The sequence below is a fragment of the Choloepus didactylus genome, chromosome 5 (assembly GCF_015220235.1).
Source record: "Choloepus didactylus isolate mChoDid1 chromosome 5, mChoDid1.pri, whole genome shotgun sequence".
Lineage (NCBI taxonomy): Eukaryota > Metazoa > Chordata > Mammalia > Pilosa > Megalonychidae > Choloepus > Choloepus didactylus.
The window spans coordinates 7,425,595-7,447,045 of record NC_051311.1 but is presented as its reverse complement, the minus strand read 5'-3'; the positions used below and the strand labels follow the sequence as shown (position 1 = coordinate 7,447,045).

The window sequence follows — 21,451 nt, the reverse complement described above, 5'->3', positions numbered from 1 at the left end:
CATTTTACACATTGAGTTTGGTTAACAGAAAGGATCTCTAGGATGAAAGGGAATTGTGTTGATGAGTTTACGTATTTAGAACTACCACAGCATATATGCATAAGAAACCAATGAAAGGGGAATGGAATGATCCAAAACAGAGCCGTATTTGTAAATTAGAGCTTTGTTTTCAATAGATTTCAATAAAAGCATTGTTCAAAGATCCCACAGGGGGGACTTTCCAAATGTCCCAAGTGGTCTTGCTTCACTCTGGGTGCAGAGCCCATTATGTTCATACATTTCAGAGACACGTCCTCGTCTAGTAGAAGGATGTGAATACATTTCTTGTACACAGCATTGGTCAGAATGCTTCCATAAGAGCTTATTTAAGGAATAAGAAGTACAATAATGCCTTTCAAGATGGAAACGCTCCATTTGTACCATTTATGCCACGATTTCTGCTTCCCTATATCACTGTTAAGGCGGCAACAAAACCATTAACTTGCAAATTGGGGCAAAATGTTTCCATTTAAAACAAAACCATTTTTTTTTTAATATCATAGCTTTTAAAGGTCATTTTGGTACACTGAGTATTGTTATTTATCTTAGAAATAAAATGTTTCAAAGTTAAAGTGACATAGAAGTTTTGCTTTTCTTTCACGGGCAAGTTTAATTTTTAAAATTTGGTTAATGTAATTGTTTCCTTTAGAATCAGTTGTGCCTAAACTTTAAGGACTAATAAAATTTGTAGATGAGAGAAAATGAATATATACATATTTAATTTTTATTGTGGTAACATGTACACAACACAGAATTTCCCATTTTAACCATTTTCATGTGTACAATTCATTGATATTAATGACATTGACAATATAGTGCTACCTTTTAACAATGAAACTCTCAAATTTACATGTTAGTCATCTGCTTAATGCTCTTTTTAAATCTCTAGAATATATGTGAAATGTCATATTGTGAATCACAAAATAAATGTAAAAACTTATAACTATATAAAAGAGATACTCAAGTTACGCAACTGTTGCCATGAGGTCCCATAATGCTCCATCGTAAGAGGGTGTGAGCTAAATCAGAGCTCCCAGGCTCATGGGGAATAAAACGATCCCCATATTGTGCATAGCCTGGCCACAGTACTTCTGTCAGATTTATTTACTCCTTCACTCTCTTCACTGATTCAACAGATACCGGGCTGTGCATCAAAAGGGTAAAAATGAAAAGACCAGCTCTGTCCTCAACCACCCAGAGGGAGGGATGGACACACCACCACGGCTGCAACATGTGACTAAATAACTGTCTGGGAAGTCGGCATTTGGTGCAGTGAGCACAAAGGAGAAGGAGTGCCCAAGACTTCTAGGGTGGCTGCAAAGCTTTGCAGAGGAAGAGCTGAAGAGCACATCCTTTCACAGTCATCCTCAGTCCAGAAGTCAAGGGGGGAGAAACTGAAGAAGGAGAAGGTTTCAGGTCAGAGGTCCAGCAGGTGAAAAGCCCAAGTGTGCAGGAAGCTAAGCAAACTCTGAAACCACAATCAGTTCATCCTGGCAGGGCTGTGGTAGGGAGTGAGGATGGCCAGGCTGAAGGAAAGGCCTTCTGCAGCACACTTAGGACATGACACATCGTCCTGCTGGCACTGGAGAGCCACCGCGGGGGTTCTGAGCAGGGGAAGGACATGGTCACCTGGACAGCGATGTGGAAGAGATATTGGAGGTGGGCGTGGACAGGGAACCACCCAGACCTCTGGATCCTCTTTAATTGACAAGCATCTGTCAGGCATGAAAGCCCGACACATCTGCCTCTGACAGGAAAGATTCAAGGTACACCTCAAATTCCAGAGTCCCCCAAGGGGCAGGGCTGACCTACCCATTTTGTAGAGTAAGCAAACTGCCTGGGACCACTGTACTTTCATGAGTCCACAAAAATGTTTAGATTTTAACTTATTTTTGAATTAGAAGGAAAAATTGAATTTAGAAAGATGAATCCAGCCTAAATAATGTTTCTCTTTATGCCAACGCAGCTAAATCAGAGCTCCCAGGCTCGTGGGGAATAAAACGATCCCCATATTGTGCATAGCCTGGCCACAGTACTTCTGTCAGATTTATTTACCATTTTTGTTTATTGATTTTTCTTGTTTTATTTTTTATGGAGAAAGGCGTCCATGGACACCATCATGCGTCAGCGGCAGTGGGGCCAGGCAGCAGCTCCACCCTTGCTTGGCTCCCTCTCCCAGTGAGTGTCCGCCGGGAGCAATTCCTTCACCATCACTTGCACACGAATCCCCCTCTTGGGGTCTGCTTTCTGAGGAGCCCACCCTAAGACAGAAGCTCGTAAGAAAGTGGTGGCAGCAGCTGCAGGGAGACCCAGGGACACCGGGCCAGGGCACTGAGCTCAGAAGGGGCAAGGGAGGGGTGGCAGGGTTTGGGGGCAGAAATGGCAGGTCTTGGCAGCTGACTGGACGGGGGTGAGGCAGGATGAGCCCAGAGGCTGAGCAGGACAGCGAGCTGGTGTCAACCTCAGAGCTCGGACGTACAGAAGGGTGGCAGGACTGGGCACATGGGAAGAGGGTGATGATTTCAGATTTGTACATTTCAAATTTGGGGTGCCTGCAAAAATAGCTGGGCAGATAGGCTAATAAGCAGTGAATGTGCAGGGCTGATTGAGAAGAGAGTTCTACACCCATAGACAGATTTGAGAATGGTCTGAAGCCAAGGGTATAGATGAAATTGCCTACAGATACCAGAAATAGGAGCTGAGGAAGCTTTAATTTTGTTAGGGAATGGAGTAATCTAAGTTGACTATTTTCTAGAAGGTCTTCTATTCCAGAATGATATAACATAGTCTAGTGGAAATTAAAGCCAAACTTTATCAGAGGTACTGAAGAGATTTAATGGGTTGTCTTGTGTAAGAATAAATAATAATAATGTCTCCATGTAAATTAACACAGACTCCTAGACAGACAAAAATTAAGCAGGGCCTTTAAAATGAGACTCTGTATGAGCAGAACTTCCGTATTTACTGGAAAGCTGGTATGCAGAACGGTCACCGCTACTGAAATCATTTCTATGAAGCTGGTCACCACGCAGAGGCTGTTAAATTGTTTGCTGACTGATGCATTTTTAGAGAAGAACAGTATTTGCATCTGCCTTCTGGTCTGTGATATTCTGCCTGGGCAGGAAGCAGGCTGATGTGCAGGAAGTACAAAAACAAAATCTCTGATGGAAACCTGAAATGACTGGTGACTGCTGAAAGCAACAGCTCTCGATGCTTTCTTCTGGTCTTAGAAATGGAGAAGTAACTCACAGTGATGGCCAGGGGCAGAGAGCCAAATGGAAAGGCAGCTCGATCATCCCAGGCACCGCAGGATGGGCCCGCAAGAGCCACCCAGGTCCCTGAGCAGGAGGACGAGCGCTTCAGACAGTTTCGTCCAGTGACACTCTGGCACCTTGCTCTCCACATGCTGCCTTCTGCTACCTCAGTTAACCCACATGGCCCCTGTTCTCGCCCTTTTCCAAACTCTCACCTCCTGGCCTGCGACTCGGCTGGAAGGTGACACCCCTTCCTGCTGACCTCCCCGAGTTGGCTCGAGCTGTCCCTCTCCTCACCCTGAGATCACACACCCCAAATGTCTGCACGCCACAATCCCCCTACCCCAGCCCTCCCTCTTGCCTGCTAGGAGCAAGCCTCCACTCCCAAGAGGCAAATACAGACAAACTAATGGGTCATGTGCAAATCTGAAAGTACCCGATTGAGATCAGTAAGAAATACCACACACACCTTATTCCTGCATCACTTATTTAAATGGTGTTTATAATGACTAACAATCAGATAACGGTGACGTGTGACTTCATTCACATTTCTAAAAGTAAAAAGAATAGTACGATAACATTTTGCTCTTTTGCAGCAAACACAGGAACCCAAAGCCCTGGGAAAACAAAATTCAAGCGATCCTGACATGCGCAGTGAACGTTAATTTGGCTCAAATTATTTGTTAAAAGTTTCAAAGCTTTCAAAAGCTTGAAATAATGTGGATTTAAAACAGACACCTGCCGAGTTATCGTTAAATTATAACACAATCCTTCTACATGTGTCCAGGAATATTCGATTTTCCCTCCATCTCCTCTCTCTTCCCCATGGTGTAGGGTTTATCTGCGTTTTCTCTGACGTGGCTCATCCTGGCGCCCTGGGCCCTGGGCCCGGAGAATGAGGCGACAGGTGCGGGTTCCTCTCTCCAGGCTCCTGCCTCAAGCTCCAGGAGGAGACCTCTACCCGCTCTCACCTTCTGTTCCACCCTCTGCCCTTCCAAGCGCTCCTTGTACCTGGGAGGAGACAAGCCCAGAAGCTCCACTTCTCCCTTGCCAGGAGGGTCCCCGGCAGAGCTCACCGCTGAGAGTGCCCAGAGTGAGGACTGGAAGTTGGGAAGCAGGAGGTTAGGCCTGGGGGTCTTGGCACCCCTCTGAGGCTCCCCCACTGGCTTCCCTGAGCCCCCCTCCCCATTCCAGAGTCCCCAGAGAGGTGGCCCGGGCTGGCCAATGATGGGGTACACCTTTTCTCACCTGAGATGCCTGAAGTCACACTGTCTCCCTGCCCAAACCCTTTCCTAGGAGTGGCTGGTTTGATCCATGGAAATTTGCCATTAACGAGTACTCACTAGTAACCAGGCCTTACTAGCAAGCGGGGTTACTTCATCTCCCACGTTGTGGGATCAGACCCAGAGCACTCTCTCTGCTTCAAGCTCCCTTGCAGTCAGCACCTGTCAGAGCCGTCTAGAAAGGGCTGCCAGCCTCATCTCCCATTCAAGAAAGCCTACTGGGGTCCCCTGTGTCCTTCTGCAAGCTCCCCTGAGCTTGTGGGACCCAAATCTAGATAAACAGTAGGAACAAGTAGCCCCACTGTGGTGAGATGTAAACCATCTACTGAAATGCAGATTCCATCAGAAGTGCTGCACTGGGGATTATTCAGACCAAGGAAATCACCACCTTCCACCTGGCTGAGGAAATCACCTGGCTGAGGAAATCACCTGGCTGAGGAAATCACCTGGCTAAGGAAATCACCTGGCTGAGGAAATCACCTGGCTGAGGAAATCACCTGGCTGAGGAAATCACCACCTTCCACCTGCCCAGCCGTCCTTCTTGTTTCACGTGCTTTATCAATCAGAGCCCCAGCAAATGAGAAGGGTAGACGGCCACCAAGCCCCCAGACTCATCACACCCATTCCACAGAAACCGGAGGACCCACCTGCAGGTTCTTTTATAATGGCATTTGTTTCTCATGAATCTATCCTGTCATTCAGACCATTGTAAAACCAATTTTTCAAAATCAAGGCACACGTGTATAAATTTATATTTGGGTAAAACCCAGCATAACTCAAATCATCTGCAAAATATGATGAATTTCCCAAAACATACTTTCACCAGTTGACACTGAAAATGCAGTAAAGTCACACCCAGCATTTTCCACTTTATTATGAGCACAGAGCAAAAGGCTTTGGGAAGCCCAGCCAGTGAGGCTCGTCTCTGCATCAGCTGTGGGGTAATGAGGATGCAATATGATTTTCACTTGCCAGTTACTTGAGCCAATACAGTCCTCATTAGCACTAAACAATGTCATCTTTATGACATTCATAACTGAATATTTAAATCAAGATGAAATGCAGAAACGTCCTTGTTGATAACAGAGCAACTCCATTAAAGAGCATAATGCGTGCCAGAGCAGGAGCCTCATCCCATTTAACGGGGAAGGACATTCCTTGATTAGAACACATCAAAGGATTAATGAAGTTTTAAAATAATATGGTGGCAAAGCCAGAAATTACACTGGCCTGAATTATACCGCAACAGGGAGCCCTCAGCCTAGAAAACGGGGAGTCCGCTTAACGTTCGAGAGACCCCATCTCTCTCCTGCCACTTTTCCTTCCTAAATACTCACTCAGCCACCCATTCTTTCATTCATATTCATCCATCTGGATCTGTTATGTAACTGACACTGGGAATATGGAGATAATCAACACTGTTCGTGCCTTCAGTTTGTTCACTCTCCATCAGGGAAGGAAAACACTCAAACAACCAACTCCTCACACCATATGGCAAGTGCCATAACAGAGGTGTTTTGGGAGCAGAGAGGAGGATTCAAGAATTGCAGAGAGCACACTGCAAGAGGCAACACAGTGTAGTCAACTGATTTATACATGAGTGCCAAGGCAATTCAACAGATAAAAAAATGTCTTTTCAACAAATAGTGCTGGGACAACTAGATATCCACATGCAAAGGAATGAAGTTAGAGCCTCTCTTCACACCACACCCAAAAGTGAATTCATAATGGGTAGCAGACTTAAGGAGTTAAAATCATAAAACTCTTAGGAGAAAACTTCGGAATAAATCTTGAATTTGATTTGTCACAAAGCGACACAAGAAAAAATAAATTGGACTTCATCAGAATTAAAAACTTCTTTGCTACAAACAAAACCATCAAGAGAATGAAAAGACAAGCCACAGAATGGGAGAAAATATCTGTAAATTATCTATCTGTCCAGGGACTTGTACACAGAATATATAAAGAACTCTTCTAAGACAATAAACTCTTCTAAGCCCATTGAAAAACGGTCAACCAATTTGAGTAGGCATTTTTCCAAAGATATACAAATGTCCAATAAGCATGTGAAGAGATGGTCAATATCAGTAGCCATTAGGGAAATGCAAATCAAAACCACAATAAGAACCACTTCCCACCCCCTAGGATGGCTATGGCCAAAAAGACAGACAACAAAAGGTTGGTGAGAATGTAGAAAAACTGGAACCCCCATATGCTGCTGGTGAAAATGCAAAATGATGTAGCTGCCTTGGAAAATAGTTTGGCCATTCTTGAAAATGCTAAACATAGAGCTTCCATATGACCCAACAACTCCACCAAAGAGAAACGAAAACCCACGTCCACATAAAAACTTGCACAGGAATCTTCAGAGCAGCACTACTCACAACAGCCGAAAGTGGAAACAAACCAGAAGCCCGTGAGCTGGTGAAGAGAGACAATGCGGGATATCCATATAATGGACTGTCAGCAGGCGATCAACAGACAGGAAGTGCCAATAGGTGCCACAGGGATAAACCTTGAAAACCTTATGCTATGGGAAAGAAGCCAGTCACAGGCCACAGTAGGTCATATACCCTATGATCTACTTGTGTGAAGTGCCCAGAATAGGCAAATTCATACAGACAGAAAGGAGATTAGTGGTTGCTTGGGGCTGGGGCATGGGGTGGGGGGGTGAGGAAGGAGGGAAGGACAATTGGGTTTTCTTTCAGGGGAGACGAAAACATTCTAAAATTAGATTGTGGTCATGGTTGCACAACCCTATGGAAAACTGAACTGTACACTTTAAACGGGTAAGTTTTATGTGGATTATATCTCAATAAAGTGGAAGGAAGGAAGGAAGGAAGGAAGGAAAGGAGAGAGAGAGGGAGGGAGGGAAGGAGGGAGGAAGGAAGGGTAAAAAAGAGAAAAGAGAAAAGAAAAAAGAAAAGAAAAAGATAGCCTGAGGCCACACTTCTCCTTAGTTAAGCCAGAGATCCCCACCTTTAGGGCGCACCCCTTCCCAGCTGGAAACCTCAGAGGTCCTTCCACAAAGTTCCAAGTCCTTTGGTAAACCGCTGGGGATAACCTCATTCGGATTTTTCCTCTGAAATGTGTGTGTGTGTGTGTGTGTGTGTGTGTGTGTGTGTGTGTGAAATTTGGGTTTCCAAAGACCCAACCTGGTCACCTATTCCAGGGGTCAGCAAACTAAAGTCCCCAGGCCAATGTGGCCCTGGGCCTGTTTTCACACTGCCCTTTAGCTAAGAGTGGTTTTTACATTTTTAAAGGGTTGTTTAAAAGAAGAAGAATAATATGCAACAAAGATCAAACGTGGCCAGCAAAGTCTAAAACCTTTAATATTACTATCTGTTAAACACAATATTTATGTACTATCTGGCCCTTCATAGAACAAGTTTGCTGATCTCCTGAGCTATACTTTTATTTCCCTATATTTAAGCGAGTGAAAAAAAGAAGGAGGAAATGAAAAAGAGGAACATGTAAATCCTTTCTTTTATATCATTGTTAGCAATAAAATACAGTGGCAAGCTGGAGCCAGCGCGCTGGTCAACGAGGGCAAGTGCTGAACCTTCCCGAGTTCTGCAGGAGGCAACAGGCCAACCGAGAAGCATTCACAGCACCGGACCCGGCAGCCGCCCGCACCAGGGCTCTCCCTCCTCCGGAGAGCCAGCGCCTCCGGGAAGCTTCTCCGGACACTGCTCCGAGGCCAGAGGGGCGGGAGGAGCCTTGGAACCTGCTTTTGGGTCCACAGGGGGAGGCGCGGACGGGACACGGCGGCACACAGCAAGGGGAGGGAGGGAAGTACAGTGGGCACCCCGCGGTCCCCCAGGGGCTCGGCCCCCACCCCGGACCCTCCCCTGCTGGACTCCCCGGTTTACACAGAAGCTTCCAGCAGGCGGGTCTCCGGCCACCGGCTCTGGAGGCTGCCGTGAAGGGGGCGCGCCCAGGACACCGCCAGGGCCTCGGCGACCGAATCCCAGCGCCGGGCGTTCACAGGGGCGGAGGGAAAGGCGTCCGGCGGCCGCTGGCGGGACGGCTGGTGGCACTGTGCGCCAAGGCGCGCCAGGGACCAGAGGGGTGAGGCCGGGAGGAGGGGGAGCAGGGACAGACTGCGGGGAGGAGGGAAGGAGAGACAACCCTTGACTGCCCTGCCCCTTCTACACGGGGCATCGGGGAGCAAAGGGCTCAGGGCTCCCGAAGAGGCTGGGAGAGAGGCGCAAGAACCGCGAGGACAGCCTTGCGCGAACGCTCGGCAAGGTGCGCACGCCTGGTGACTGTCACGCATTTCATTTATTTACTACACTCTATTAATTCAGCATCGTTTCACACACTTGTTTTTAAAAGCTGGGAACCCAATATTGCTTCTTCAGCAGAATGAATATGTGTGCGTGGGCCTATGTGTGCATGTGTGTGTTTCCTGTTCTGTAAAACAAACCACGAAGGAGGCAGAGCGATTACTTACAAAAATGCCCACCTAGATCTTGACGGTATCATATGATAGAAATTATGATTTTATTAATTAGAAATTAACATCCATTTCCCATAGGAAAAAGAAAACTATGGTATTATGGTTTTTTTAAATGCTCAGCAATGAATTAAATAGGCTTTTCCAGAGACAGCTGGGAACCTAAATTCTACATGTAATACTGTTTACATGAGAAAAAAAAATCTAAACACCCAACTTACAAAGGAACTTTCCCAACAAAGTATGTTTGTAAACTAGGCAAAAAAAATTACATGTATACCAGTTCTCTGGAAAGCAAAAAGTCAATCCGTCTTTCTTTTCATTATTACCATAATTTATGTTTCTATCCCAGAATTCACTCCCTCCCCCCTCACATGTACACACACCAGCACATGCGTGCACACACATATAAGCATTCATGCACACACACAAATACATGTGCACATGCATACACAGACACAAGTGCACACACTGCACAACACATGCATTCGTGCACACAGAAGCACACATGCACACACACAGGCAAAATCACACACACACACACAGATACATGCATTCCTGCACACACACAAACACATGTGCACATGCATGCACACACACACATCTATCCCAAAGGGTCACTCTGACTGCACATCTTACAGCTACAGGAAAATGGATTTTTTACAAATATACTTCTAGGTTGTTGGCCCCATTTGTGCTCCTGAGGTAAGTTTTCCAGGCTCCAGAAAAGCATCTCTAACCTAACGTAAATTGGACAAGGTTGCAGAGCATGCTAAGAACAGCATGGGTAACCTAGAAATAAAAATCCAAAGATCTCTTTCTATTTCTAGAGAGAAAAATGGGCACAGCATAACAGTTTGCTCTGGTCGGACAAAGCCATTATGAAAATGCAGGGTGGAGAATACTCTCTGTTGAGCCAGCTTCTAAAGTGTGGCTGCTTCCAACTAGTAGGAATTCCTGTGCTAGAGAGTTTGTTGCAGTTATTTGCATAGAAATCTAATCGTGTACCCAACTTGAACACATAGGCAGAGGATCTGTTCACAATCTCCTGGTACAACCATAAATACAACTTATTGGCTCAACCAATGGTGCATTTACAGCTTATTAGTAAGCAATTAACACAGGCACAGCTTATTAGCAATTAGGAATGTTTATTATTTAGCACATACAGTATTCCCAGCCCTAGGGATGGCTTTCCAGTGCTCATTTTACTTAATTTTTTTTTTTGTAGTGCCTCATTGGTTAATTAGTATAGATTCATAACTCCTCCTTTGCTAAAATCCAGAGAGTCAGGAGGCAACCAATGAGAAAATCTTGTTCAGATTAAGCAAAAGGCAAACCTGGCTGCAGAGGGTAGAAGGCAAGCAGGGAGAGCGCACCCCTGGTAGGCAAGTCGCTGACCTCTCGCATCTCTTTTCCTAGTCATGACTTGCCAAGGTGACTCCATTGGCAAACCATGTTCCAGAAACAGAAGCTCTGTCTTCCAGTTTGGCCATGGTCTCCACCACTATCCCAGCCTCGCATTGCCAGTACCATTTAAGAAGGATGATGTGGTCCCTTAGAAGAAGACACCACCACTTCCCACCCCTGCCTAGTTTGAGGGGGGTAGAAGGGGACACTAGCTCCATGAGGGGGATTCACAACAGAAACCTTCCAAAGCCCCAGGACCAAAGGAGTTCCATGGGAAGAGTCAGGCCACGTCTTGGAGAGGCGGCTGCTTTCATGTCCTAGTTGTTCCCAGCAGCAGATGTAAATAACCATTGGGACCTTCCAGGTCATTTCAGAAAAGAACAGCTTTGGACCCTGGACACGTTCTGCCACCATACAAGGCTGGTCAAAAGAGGGACTGAAAGGCCACGCGACCAGAGATGAGAGCATAATAACACAGTAAAATACTCAACAGGTGTGTGCTCTGTGCCAGGCATTGGCTGAAGCACCCCACCTGCATCACTTCCTCTCATCTTAACAAGACCCTATGATATAGGTGTTATTTTATTTCCATGTATCGATTCAACGAATATTTACTGAACCCCTCCCATGTTCCATGCATTGTTCTAGCCCTGGCGAGGCCAGAATGAAAAAAAAAAAAGAAAGAGAGAAAAGGCAACAGATGAAATCTCTGCTTTCATGGACCTTACCTTCTAGTGCCAGGAGAGAAACAAGAGAAATGAGGAAAATCTAAGGTATTTTTAGTCATAAGTGCTGATGGAGAAATAAATGCAGGAAAGGGGGATAAAGCATTAAGAGGATATAATTTTAAATAGGATAGCCAAGAAGAGAAGATGAATTGAAGAAATGATTTGAAGGACATAAAAGAGTGAGTCAATGGGGAAGAACATTCCAGAAAAAGGGTGCAGCAAGTTCAAAGTTACTTAGGTGAGAATATTTGTGGGGTGTTGGAGGAACAGAGAGGAGGTTGGGGAAGCACACAAATTAAGTGTAAAGTAGAAGTGAGAAGGGATTAGATAATGTAGGACCTTAGAGAGTTAATTGTGAAGACTTTTCTTTCCCTCTTAGACGGGTTGACACTGTAAAATTTGAGCAGAAGAGTGACACAACTTGGCTTCTGTATTCACAGTAGCACGTGGCTACTGTGTTGACTCCAGCCTGTGGGGTGGGGTAAGGACCGAGGCAGGGAGAGGGGTGAGGGGGCCGGAGCAATGACCCAGGTGGGAAACGAAGGAGGCGGTGGGAGAGCTGCAGGGTTTGTGAGCAGGCTGCAGGATGCACATGGGAGGAAGAGGATGACTCCGTGGATTGGGCTGGAGTAACCGGAAAAATGGACCTGCCCCTTCCTGACGGAAGGAATAAGTAGGAGAAGCAGGGAGGGCACACGTCAGGATCTCAGGAGTCCAGAAAGTGAGGCTGGCAAAGGGCCCAGGCTTTCAGATTTGGAATCTTTAGAAGGGCCTGGCTCACATGATTCAGAATTCTGATTCCCCATGTGGTGCCTCCTCCATGCCATCTTTCATTCATTCACCCATTCAATACAATAAACAAATGATTATGCAATTATATATGGGAATAATCCATGAAACATAAAAGATTGCTAATGAAGAAAGGGAGGCAGTGGGGAATGAGACAACTCACCCATGGCTGTGAAGCTGGGGACAGGCAGGCCGGAGCAGGACACAGGCTGCCCCCTTCCTAGACACCTGCTGCCACTCAGCGGAGCCCCAGAGCACCAAAGAGCCACCAGGTCCTGCACAGAGGGCAGCGGTGAGACTGCCACAGGCCCCTCCTGGTCCCAGATCTCCCCAGCGATGAGACGAAGGGTTTGGCCCAGTTGATGTCTGAAACTGTGACTCTGATGGCCGTGGTATCAAGACGGAGGTAAGAAGACGTGGGGGCCCCCGTGCAAGCTTCCTGATTCCACGCTCTGCCCAGGGCCAGAACCTAAGCAAGCACTTGCTCACTCTGTCCTCTGAAGGGCCTGGAAATGCAGCAGGAGCTGGGGGAGTGGGGCGGGCAGTGGACCCCTCTCAGGGCAGGGAGGAAGGGGACGGAGTGGTGTCCCTGGGTTTAGATGCCTGGAGATGTTATTTCCTCTCCAGCCCAGAATGAGCAATAGATGAGGCTCATCTGAGTATTTGAATGGGATACTGGGAAACTGAGGACCTTCACCTGCTAGATCCCGGTTTGCTCAGCTGCAAAAACCAGGCTAGATAATTTCTGAGCTCTGAGCGTCTCTGGCCCCACACTCCGAGAACCTCAGCCTTGCTGCATCCTCTAGAAAGTTCCAAACTAAGACTCTGCCCCCTCGAGCAAACTCCTTGCCAAACCCGAAAGACTCATTCACTAATCACCTGATCTAAGAGTGAAGTTCTGGTAATAATCTGCATCAACTGTCCACAACAGAAGAAACATCTCAGAGTTTGGTTAAAGAATCCCAAGTTCAGCTCCCTTTCTGAGTATTCATTTACGTTTACTTCTAAACACGCATGTTTAAGCCATCATCAGTCATTCACAGTGCTCTAAGACTCTGATAATGTCTTAAAATGTCTGCAAAATACCTAATAATGACAAATACCTGATTTTTCTCTATTCATGCACTAGAAATAGCCTGTCAGTAGTAGCAGACTAAATTAATGACACCAAATACAGTATACAAAGTCCAAAATAAAGTAGTAATCGATATTGACATAGTCTGATTTTAACTGCCTAATTAAGTCCTGTAAGTAAAGCAAACTTATTTTGTAAGGAGAGAAAATGAAGTTTACAAAAAGTCTAGAATGACCTCCAATCACATAGCATTGAGTAGGTTCTGGAAATTAAATCCAGCATTATGCCTATAAACCCTTGACTCAGATCACTGTGTTATTATTATCACCGATAAATATTGATAAGGTAGCACAAAGTAAGTGGTTCTGTTGTACACTTAAGAAAAATAACTGAAGCTTTAGCTTCCTGGTAAAAAAAATAATAAAACTAAGTTAAGGGGGAGAAAACCCTAATCACTCACTTTTCAATTTACCACTGTCCACCTGAGCACAACTGTAATTTAGGCTCAATCAATTAAACCAAGGAAAGTCTTGGCTACAGGGTTTAATCTTCATTGGTAATATATATATGTATGTATATATCAGATTTTAATGAAATATCATTAATGTACAAGAGATAGAAATGTACAGATTAAGTTGTAACATTATTATTAGATGTCTGAAGGAATTCTTTTGGTGATTTTAAAGTCTTTTCCCCTCATGTCCCACCACCTTAGGGCCAAATCACCATATTATCAACACATCCACATGGGCACAGCACTACAGCTCCACATGGTAAATCAACAGAGACCTTGCTTTAAATGAGTTAAAATCTCACCATCCACAGAGAAGCATGTATTTCACCAACTGAAACTGTAGTTGGGTGTTGATAATTTCCACTGTATAAAGGGGGGGGGGGGTTCTTAAAATATTTATGAGCTCTATCATCCTTTTTCTCTTGCCCTATCCAGCTTCCTTAATTTCTTCCCCTTCTCTCTCTTTCTCTTCCTTCCTTATATTTTTCTAAATTACAGCCTGATCCTAAAGACGTTGTAACTATGGATAATTATTCCTTCAGTTAGTCACCGAACGGTCATTAGCGATGAATAAGGAGCACCTGCCCCAGTGCTGGCCTCAAAGCCAAATGGTCACCTCCCTGCCTTCAGGAGGTGCCGTCCCTCCCCCACAGGTCACCTCGCTACTCATGAGCCTGGGGTGACTCGCTGTGATCAGACCCTAATGGGATTAGGAAGGGGTAGCGCCCGCCCTTATGGTAGGGCAAGATTTGTTTCACTTTCTTTCCAGACTACTTCTCTTATGCCTCTACATTTGTCATTCTTTTGCCCCAGCATCTAACACAATGCCTGGCACACAACTGGTCCCCAGAGTGTTTGGGATGGATGGATGGACAGACAGACGGATAGGAGTAAACAAAATTGGGTCTATCAGTTTGCATCACCAATGACCTGGAGTTGTCCGATTTTGTAGCACAATGAAATCAGGTTTTAATTCACTCCTCCTGCTTTCGCCACTCCCACCCCCCACCCCCAAAGTGTCGCCCTTGGTATCAGAAGCGAGTGGGATTCCGCCTGCCTGGAATCATCTCATTACATTAATATTAAATCCCTGAGGACTCCCCGCCCCAGGTGGGTGCGGGGAGAGCGAGATGCCTCGCGCCACCCTCGCTGCGCTGCGCAGGTCCTGCCCCTAGGAGGAGCGCGGCTTCCATGAACTTTTCCCCCATTACAAGTTTGGTTAGTTACAGAATAAAAAACCTTCTAGGGGGAGGCCGCTTAGAGAAGGAAGAGCCCCAAAGGGCTGAGCGTGCCCCGGCACCCGGCGCGTAGAACGCAGAGACCCGGCCTCGCCCGGCCCTCGCGCCCGCCTGGAACAGCGTGAAGACCCGGGGGACCCACCGCGACGCGGGGCGCGCACGGCCGGGGCGGGGCCGCCTCCGCCGCCCTTCGGTTGCTCCCCCCGCGCTGCCGGCCCCCGTGAGCCGCCCAATTCCCAGAATTAGCCACCCAGGCTCCAAAAGCGCCCAGAGCGTCACGCCCGCGCTTCCCTAGATCTCTGTCGCCTCCGCCAGGCTGGAGCGTCTGCGAGGACCCGACCTCCCACTCCGAGCCCGGGGTAGGGACTGCCCCGCATCCCACCCTCTCCAGCATCGCTTCTCGGGGCCAGCTCCACACTCCTCGGCTCAGCGCCTTCCAGCGGCCCGGGAACGCGGCGCCCTCGGCGCAGCCCGGAGCGGGAAGGGATGCAAGATCCTAGGCGCACCACTATTTCCAGCTTCTGATAAGCCTCTGGCTCGCCCCTCCAGGGGGGACACCCCAAGGTCACCAGAGTAGGTGTGGCTGCCACCACCTTCACTCTCCACAATCCCTCCGTTTGTGAGAACCAACCCCCAAACGGGGGTCTCCTGCCTGGCACCCCGTCACCCCTCAGGGAATCCTCCCAGCCTGAGCGCTCCGGCTCCTGGCCCCCCTCTCGTAACGGTCACGTTCCCTCCCGGGCGAGGCTCGCTCGGAAGCGCCCCTCGGGGTCCAGGGGACGAGCCGCGGCCGCCAGCGCTCAGGGGGAGCGGCGGGGACCCGACGGAAACTTGGGCTGCACTTACTTTGGGTTGAGCTGCCGCCCCCTCGCCTCTGCTCGCTCTCCCGCCCGCGGCTGCTCGGGGCGACCTGGAGCCACAGCGCTGGCATCCCCCACGCTGCGCGGCTGCGAACTGCGCAGGAGGGACCGGGTCACTGCGGGGCGAGCGCGCCCGGCCGGGGGTCCCGGGGCCGGGGTCCCGCCGCACGGCAGCGAGCTGGGCAGGGCCGCCTCCGGCCCCCGGGACGCCTCGCCCCGCGCCGCGTCCGCTCTTCCGCTGCCTCGTCCGTGTCGGAGTTGCAGTTTCGGTGCCAGCCGGGACTGCGGGCAGCAGCCGCCCCGTGCTCCCGGCAACGACTTTCAAGTCATCTGGAGGCGGCCGAGGCCGCCGGGGAGGGCAGGCGGGCGCGCGGCGGGGCGGCGGGTGCAGAGCGCGGGGAGGAGCGCGCGAGTGGCGGGGGAGCCTCCGGCCTCCTAGCCCCGGAGCGCGCACCCGCCCTCCCGGGCCGCGCTCCTCGGGACTGCAGTGCTGACGTCACCGCCCCCACCGCCAGGGAGCGGCGCCAGGCTGGTGTGGGGGGAACGGGAGGTGGGGGGCAGCGAGCGGGGACGCGGGTGGGCACGCGGATGCGCGCGGGAATGCGCGCAGGGTTGCGCACGGGCCCTGCAGGCCCGGCGGGGTCGGAAGCGCAGCCGGAGCCCGCGAGGAGCCGCGGCCCCAGCGCCCGGCGAAGCGGCACCGAGGACGCGTCGCCAACAGCCGGGGGCGCTCATTGCCACGTTGGGGCGGAGGCACGAGGGACGCCCCGTTTGGAGGCGACCCAAGGAAACGGACCAAGGAGGTGCGGGCGGTGGGAGAGCGAGATCTGGGCGCGCTCTTTCCCCAAAGTTGGAGGCTGCGTTGGGTGGCTTTTCAAAGCTGCGCTCGAGGTGTAGGGGGAAAGGAGCTAGAGGAGCGGGAGGGGGGACCCTCGCGCTCCTCTAGGAGGGAGTGGGTTGGGGACGGGGAGCCCTCGGGGTCCTCTCGGTCTCCACCCGCGCCTCAAGGTCCCAGGAGGGAGCCGGCGTGGGGGCGCCTCTCGCCCGCTCGCAGCACCCAGCCCGCCCCACCAATCCCGTCTCCTGAGGTCGCTGCGAAGGGATCACAGTGGCCGGGCCTTCCCCACCGCATTCCCCGGGCCGCGTGGACCTGGGGGGGGGGGGGGAGTCTCCGCCAAAAGCTGGGAGCGCGCCCCAAGCCAGAGACAGGGTTCGACGCGGTGGCTGGGCTCTGGACTCGAGATCCCGCCCTTGAGTCCAGGGCCTGCGGTGGGGACATCTGCGAGCACAGCTCTTCGGGGTCATCAGGGTGAGGCACAGTTTTTGAGTTCTTGTTCTCCTCCAGGACTTTACCCAGAGGAACCTAAACAGCCACCCAAACTTCCTTGTTTTCTGAAGTTATCCTGGGGGCCAAAACCTGGACAGACTTCCTGCGAAGGCGCCAAATGAGGGCTCTTTGGGTGGCGCTGGGATGAGGAGCTGTCCCTGGAGCGCAGGTCCCTTCGAGGCGGCCCAGACAGCTCCGGTCTAGGCCGCGCACTGCGCGCCCCTCGGCGCGTCGCTGCTCGCCTCGGGGCGCTCTTCAGTCAGCAGGGTGCCCCGGCCAGGGGCAAACGTCTTCCTTCAGGAACCCAGAACACTGTTCAGTCGTCCAGATGCCTCTTATTCATTTATTTTTGTCAGTGGGAAGGGTGAAGGGTGAGAAGCGGAAAATAAACAGAAAACATCCCTCGTCCACAGCCCACAAACCCAGTCCTTTTTAACTTCAACTTTTCAAAGTTACTCAGGTAGAATCAAACCTTGTTGAAGCAGCAAAAAGTTTCTTTACAATCTTGATCCTCAAATGGAAGTTTAACAGAAAAAGAAGCAAGCCTGGAGCCTGGTCTGCTGCCTTAGGTTTAATAATCCTAGGAGGTCTCCCAGTTGAAAATTAGAATTCTAGCTAATTCAGCAAAATTATGGGTTGGGTTTAACAAATACACAGTATTATTAAAATACGTTAAAAAGCGTGTTCTTAATTGGAAAAGAGAATATCAGAGAAGGACATGGGGTCATCAGCCTCCAGGTCTTCTTGGAAGCACCCTTTTTTTAAAATTTATATATTTTTAAACACCTTGTCCTCATGAAGGAATATAACGAGATTCTAGTTACACATTTTTCAGAAGCAGTAGTTTCTCAGTAGGAATCGCTGTTCCTGAAAAGGGCAACTCAGATGAATGGTGCAGGAACAAGCAAGCCCTTGACAAATTAAAGGGATGGTTGGAAACAAGCTGAGAAGCGGCAGCTGTGGTGGCACACGGCGACCTTCTCAGTTGGGTGGCAGTGTTGCTTCCAAGTGTCCAGTGTCCACAGAGAGTCAGGGAGGCTCTGTCAGCAGGCACGACAGCACACATGGCCGCAGGGAGCCGGCACAGCCAGAGCCCCCTCCCCTTAGCTCCTCTCCACTCTGTTCCCACCTCTAGGATCATCTGCTGTGATGGTTGTTTGCAGTCTGCCTTCTTCCTAAAGGACAGGCACCTCCAGGGCAGGGATTCTGTCTTTTGTTTCCACAGGCCCCAGCAGTGTCTGGTAAATAACAGGTGCATAGTAAAGATATGTTAACTGGGCCAACTGGTTTCTAAAGAGTATAAAATAACTACATTTCAAGATGAGGTTTAAGATGACCCCTACACTATCTCCCTGAAGCAAACATATGTATGTATAGAAATGGGAATGGAAAGGAAGGAGAGGGAAGGAAATTATTTCTCAAAAGGATAGTGGGCTGACCTGGTCCCTCCATCTGGGTGGCTGTTTGAACTGTCCACAGAAACACCACTCGCTGCTCTTGTCCCTTGGGAATTCCTTCTTATCTCTTGACATGCACATGTTTAAAGAGTTTGCTGTTTAGAGATCAGACATTGTCCAAAGTACATTACAAATATTTTTTCATTGTTTTGACCACAACGTATCATTTATGCTGGGTGTTTGCATTGCTGAGAAATAAAGAAATGCTACGAGTTCCACTGGCCCAGACTTTGCCTTTGTCGGTATGAAGAGAGGCAGGGTCCAGGAACTGCCAGTAGGGCCCATCCATCGGTGGGCCAGTGCCACGTGGCTGTGCGATTAAACATAGGACAGCTGTGGCCAGGCAGTTCAATGATCCGGCATGTTCCCAGGGGCCAGGTGGAAAATAAGCTGCCTATGTGCACATGCACACATACATACACATACATGTGCACACATGCATATGTTTGCACACAGAGATGTGTACATGCACACATAACACATGTATGTCTGCACATGTACATAAACACTCAAATACATATACACAGATACATGTGCAGATGCACACACTCATGCATGCACACACCATCATATGAGTCAGTCCCTAGCTACCATCAAGCAGGAACATCATGTTTACAAAGGAGGCATAGCTCCGTTGGGAGGGAGGGGTTGTTCTGGGGGGGGTATTATTTTAAGATAATATAGCAGTGGCTTTTTATCATATACTCCACAGTCATAACAGCTTTAAACCAAACTCTTTAGCAAGTACACGTTGACATCACTATGGAGACCCATAATTCTGTCCTTCCAGAAGCTATCTCCTATGCAAAGCAAACTCCTTCTATCTTTGATGCAACTTCTTATTTTCAGCAACATCACAACAACAAAAAAATAGGCAAAAAATGGGCAACAATGACAATAAAAATTACTTTCACATAAGACTTACCTTCCTGTATGCCCCCTTAAAACCTGTTGTGATGGTGAAGTTCATGTGTCAACTTGACCAGGGGATGGTGTCCAATTGTTTGGTCAAGCATGCACTGGTCTGATTGTTACTGTGAAGATATTTCATGGACTTAAATAATCAGTAAGTTGATTGCATCTATGGCTGATTACACCTACAGTCAACTGAGGAAATTGCCTTCAACAATGAGATGAATTGCCTCATTTCATTGGATAATAGCCTTCATCCAATCAGTTGAAGGCCTTAAAAGGAAAAGTGATGATTTCAGCAGTCAGAAGGGAGAATTTCATCTCTATTTCAGCCAGCCAGCTTCTCCTAGAGAGTTTGAGTACCTTCATCAGAGTTCCCAGCTTGCAGCCTGCCCTATGGAATTTGGATTTGCCCATCCCCACAGTCGTGTAAATCAATTCCTATTAAAAAAAAGATCCCATAATATTTACATAATATATATACATATACATACATAAAAATATATCTCCTGTTGTTTCTTTTTCCCTTGAGAACTCTAGTAAACCAGTTGACAGATTTCTCTTGATTTTTCTTGTACACTATAGTGTATGTGCAAATATGTTTATTATGTATTTATATGCATATGTATAGCTACACATATGTACACAAACAACACATATAGATTATGGTTGAAACAATTTTAATAATCTATCCAATTACACAGATATGTTTCTAGAGAGACATTTAAAAGGAAACCAAAATAGCTCACCTTAAGGAAAATATTATCAAAAAATTTAAACACTGTTGTTGAGAACATAATAAATTTGATATAAAACACTGGAATTTTCCTGCAGCTTCTCTCAGGACTTGGATTTGCTCTTAATATTTTATGCTTCATGATATATTAATACCTTTATAGTTGAACTGCTTGTGTAGTACCCACTAATCCTGGAAGAGTTAACCCTGAGGACAAAAACCAAGTGGCCAATCCCTTTTTAAAAACCCCAAACTGATAAATTCATAATGTCCAAAGTATGAAAGCCAAAAAAAAACCTGACATGATATATTTTCAGATAGTACTCCCAAAAGAAATGTTACGTCAAATTTCATATTAAAATGATAATGAAGGAGCATTGAGATAACCAACGACTTTGTGGATAAACACAAATTAGCAATAATGTCATCAAGAAAGCTGGATTCAGCTGATATGATATTTAAAAATGACAGTACAGCATTCCCATTCGGAATGATGGAATGGTTTGGTGATGGATGGTTACGTTGACACCATAGAACACATTTGTCACGTTCATTATCAAGCCTAATGAGCAATAGTAGAGAGACAAGGAGTTGTGGTTTTCAGTGTAGGTTTTGGAAAGGGCTTCCTCAAAGAGTAGGTGATTGAGTGTTTTATAAGAGATGTTAATATATGCAGATTTGCTTATATGTGGAAACAATGCTGCTAATTACAGAGTTTTCACTCTTCTCATTACTGGCAAGAAAAATCCTGGCAAAGAGAACTGATTTAGAGATGCAAGTACTTATCAGAATTGTCCTTTCCTCGGAGAACCTCCAGTCTGTTCCCTTCCTCTTTTCTGGCTTTCGTTGTCAACTCCTGAGCTGTGCTGTGTGCCTGAGGGAGTCATACACCTGGAACTAGGCAGGTAGGGGAAGACGGAACTTACAGGAACCAGTTAGAAGCTCTTAAAAGGCCTCAGAAAGGACTTTAAAATAGACTTAATCACTTTGGTTCTCCTTGTCTTCTATGGAATGACTCCAACCTGCGCCTAAGAGAACACCTGCTTTTATCCCTCTGTCCTCCATAAACACTTATTTCTTTAATTTGTCCTTAAAACCCCATTTTCCTGCCTGGTCACCTTCTCCTTTTGCACAGAGGGGCTTTTTAATTTTTTTTGGCCTCATTTATCTTGTTTAATTCAGGCAATTAGATCTTAGGCTCCTCTGGGCAAAGCCCGGGTCTGCCTCTGTGTTTATAAAGTATTATGTACACTTGCTGCACTCTATAAATAATAATAACGGTAATCACCTTCCATACAAAATTAGAATGGTAGCCTGTTCAACCAGTCTAGTGCGCTGATTTGCTTTAGTGCTTTGTAATTATCTCATGA

General features: G+C 47.7%; 1 protein-coding gene across 3 annotated transcripts in view; it reads right to left on the bottom strand.

Annotated features, from left to right (window-relative positions):
• Nucleotides 1–16,186, bottom strand: part of KIAA1217 (KIAA1217 ortholog) — a 767,824-nt gene extending 751,638 nt beyond the window's left edge. For 2 of the 3 annotated variants that reach the window (XM_037837853.1, XM_037837856.1), the window contains exon 1: nt 15,636–16,186. The gene's annotated coding sequence lies outside the window, so the exon portion shown is untranslated. Of the gene's footprint in view, nt 1–12,125; nt 12,204–15,635 lie in introns of those variants that run through there. The other variant, XM_037837854.1, reaches the window with a different exon arrangement.
• Between the last annotated feature and the right edge of the window lie 5,265 nt (nt 16,187–21,451).